The following is a 3,845-nucleotide window of genomic DNA, read 5'->3' on the forward strand; positions in this document are numbered from 1 at the left end:
CTTTACATATTGCAAGACTGGTGGTGTATAATAGATATAGAATATACATAAAAGTTCATCACCACTTTGGTGAAGCAATAACTGTTCCATTGTTACTCAGTACACAAGACCAAACTCTTAAAATGGTTATTATAGTGTTTTTCTTTACACATATTGTTAATTTTCACTCACAGCTTGCTCACAATCTTTAAATTAGTGGAAAAAAACATGACACACATCATAACATCACCAAAAATCACATCAATATTGAATCAGCCCTCAGCCCTAGTGATGAACTCTCACAAGATACAGTACATGTGCCAGTTTTTATAAAAATTTAACCTTTGCGTTTCAATTAAGTAAGTTCACTAGTTTATAACATATTCTTCTTCTACATTAAACCTGTAGGATGTCCTTAAACATTGCGGTATATGACTTAAAACTGATCGCTAGACTCCAGGTCTATATTTTCACACAATTATATTGTAAAATATTAACAGATTTTCAAATAGACGTTTGGCGAAGTCATTAGACAATATTAGGTTTGTGAGGGCATTCAGCTACACACACTCAGGCTGTGTTAAACAATTATCGCGCTACACAGTCCTCATTCCTTTTTGACTTTGCTTCCAGAAAACACTTTTCGAAAAAAAACCTAACTACAGAAACAAAAACAGTAAAAACTAGCAAAATAACTGCCAGCAGAAACCCCACCACATCAATTGAGTGGTACTGGATCATTGAATCTTGTAAGACTCCGTCCTTAGATGTGCCGCTCCTTTGTGCCTCATGACAAACTCAATCCAGAACATGGCCGGTCCAGTGGTTCATGGGCTGGTCTCTCTGCAGGTTGGACAGCGCCTTCATCTTCTGTGTAGCTGGGTCATAGAGTACCTCCTTCAGTGCCTCCAGGAAGTTATCTTTGTTTCACAGTTGCAATGTCCAATTTTTGGCCACACCTCTTGCTTTCATCACTGAAGAAATGTCATGCTGGTCAAACGGAGGGGAAGGCCGACCAGGGGGACACCGTGGTAGATGGCCTCCTGTATTCCATTGGTGCCTCCGTGGGCCACAAAAACTCTGGTCTTGGGGTGGCCTAGGAGGTCATTTTGGGGCAGCCAGTCTAAGAGTAAGTGTTGTTGCCGAGGGTGGATGGTCTTTTGCCTTTGTGCTTCCAGATCACCTTTTGAGGAAGTTGGGCAAAAGCACTGCAATGTCCTCGTAATGCCTCAGGAAGTGTGTTACCAGCGTTCCAATGTCATAACAATGACCCATGTTTCACCAAGCTCTGGACAAAGTCCTCTAGTCTTTAGACAGTGGCTTGGAGGGTTTGCACTGAAATCCTGACATTGACAATGTTTGGCATTGTGGGTCGGGAAATTCAAAGGTAAAATCATTCTCATCCCCGATGTCAGCTGCCTGGAACACTCCATAAATTACATCATTTCCAAAGTAATGATGGACAAATGGTTTGTAGTTTGAGTCTGTGACATACCAAGTTTGAAAACATGTGAAGGCAAAGTAAAATATGTTTTTGACCCGTTGGGGAAATGTCATCTTGTCAGTCAGCTCTGACGTTGGTATTGGACATAGGATAGTGGGGAAGGAGCAATTGCATGATGTCCCTCCCCTGAATAGTCCACCTCACATTTAAGACAAGTGGAAGACCCAAACGTGAGCCAAAAGAACTCCACCACCAATCGCCGGGTCCGTCAGAACCAATCATATTTGGCATCATGCAGGCTCTGCATAGTTTTGTATTCTCAAACACATCCCGAATCATCTGAATCACCTGTGTTATTCATCTCATAGAACTGCTCCAACAGTCTATTCCAAGCTATGGGTCATAATGAAGCACCTTCCCGCCGCATGGTAATCATTGTAGTTACAAAGGACCCAAAGAGTTCTTCATTAAAAACCAGCAGAGGAATTTATAGTGATGGCCATGTAGTGAGGGGACTCTGGCTTGAGTACAGCTGTCTGATGGCCGCATCACTGTGATTTCGGGGAGTGGAGCTCCTCAATGAGACTTTCATGTTGATCCCAGTGGCTTCCATCCACAGGGAACACCAAGACTTTCCCTCCATTTACCGGGTGAAGAGCAGATCAGCACTGCAAGTGCCACCAAGATCGGTTGGAACATCTCTGAAAGAAATTCTGACAAGAGATGTGAGGATGTTAGATCAGTCTCTCTCGACAAGGCTGTACATTTCTTGAGGTCAAGAGCAGGCATCGACTTAACAATATAACTTACATAAATAACTATTAAATATAGAATTATCTCATTCAGCTTCTTCATATTTTAGAAATGTTTCTGCCGAAATGTTGCAGTCCTCTCAGATTAGTATATGATATATTATCTTATTATTATATTATACTGAGAGACAAAGGTTTAAGTCTGGAAAACAACTGCTGAGCAATGATTGAATCGAACTACTGGAAGCTAGACTCATTCGCAAATTTTGGTTGGTGGTTTAGACAAAGATATGACTCGCCATCTTGTAAAACTCCTGATGCTGTAAAGATACGCTGGTGTACCCTTATCTACAGGTCTGGTTGTGGTTATGTTCGGATCCCTCAGCTCCTTGAAACTGGGATCAACAAGCTTGTCAATTGGAAGTTGGACTCATTTGAAACTGATTAGGGTTTATAAAATGGCATGTTGTGTAGTGTTGCAGAGGTCTAAGTTTGTCATCATCAAATCCGCTAACCAGAGTTTGTGTGCGCCAGCTTCGTTCGTTCATGTTTATTGTCTCCATGTGGAAATATGTTGCGAAAAATCACATCACATGGTATTTAAAACAACTTAGGACAGAAAAGACAGGGAAGAAAAACCATAACATGTACATCGCCACTCATAACATACCAAGGCACTATGGGGGAGGGATGGGGATAAGGGTTTCCAGACCAGCTGTAGAAGGGTAATAAAAAATATATAAACCAATCTACCTATTATCGTCAGTACCTTCATTATTAAGGAGTTTGATGGCCTATGGAACAAAGGAGAGCTTGCTAAAATTTGGTTTTTGCAGGAGTAGAGTCCTTCCAAGAAGCTTTGGTCCAACTTTCAGTTTTTGTTCTGTTTATACATGTGTCCTCTCATGCATAGATTGCGTGCATGCCCTAAACTTATGGCTGCATTTTAAATTCAATACTGCAGCCCAAAAAACCATCCTTAAATTCTTTCCACAAATAATTGTCAGCAAAAGTACGCTCACTGGTCCAAGACTTACATATTTTTCCCGTTCCCTGATTACACAACCATACAGTGTGGAAATCCTGCCTCTAATTCCCAAGATATTCATAAAGCGGTTTGATTTGGTAGATGTTTTCTCACAGCTTTATTCATGTACATGTGTTTTCTCATTATAGGTGTTGAATGATTAAGGGGATTAGTAGTCAGCTGCCTTTTGTATTTACAAGGTCGACAAGCGTTCACATATGGTGCTAACAAGAAGAAGAATGTACTTGTACTACATGTGTGCTTCACAGAGTGTTTAAAACATGTTATATAATCTTTTGTGAGGAAAATCATTTTGTCTCAGGTTCACTAAAGTAAAAGTTGTGCTACTACACTATCTACTATTACTACTATACTATATATATACTATATACTATATGCTTATAAGTAAATATTTATACACCTGGGTAAGGTTAATAAAACTACAGTATCTTGAGACCACTGCAAGGACTTAATGATATGGGCTCTATCTTAGCTATTATTAAAACTGTTTAGTATCATAACTTTTGATGTGAAATAACATTTTGGAGACCTGAAAATTGAGCCCAATGCATGGAACAACAAAATACTACCAGGAAAACCTGAGGCAATTTTGTAAGCTGATACGTTTCTGTTCTCCAAAATA

At 39.9% G+C, this 3,845-nt stretch overlaps 1 pseudogene; it reads right to left on the reverse strand.

The window, feature by feature from the left end:
• Positions 1 to 490: 490 nt before the first annotated feature.
• LOC116689376 (UDP-glucuronosyltransferase 2B31-like) lies at positions 491 to 1,730 on the reverse strand (annotated as a pseudogene).
• Between the last annotated feature and the right edge of the window lie 2,115 nt (positions 1,731 to 3,845).

The sequence above is a fragment of the Etheostoma spectabile genome, chromosome 5 (assembly GCF_008692095.1).
Source record: "Etheostoma spectabile isolate EspeVRDwgs_2016 chromosome 5, UIUC_Espe_1.0, whole genome shotgun sequence".
In the NCBI taxonomy this organism is placed as follows: domain Eukaryota; kingdom Metazoa; phylum Chordata; class Actinopteri; order Perciformes; family Percidae; genus Etheostoma; species Etheostoma spectabile.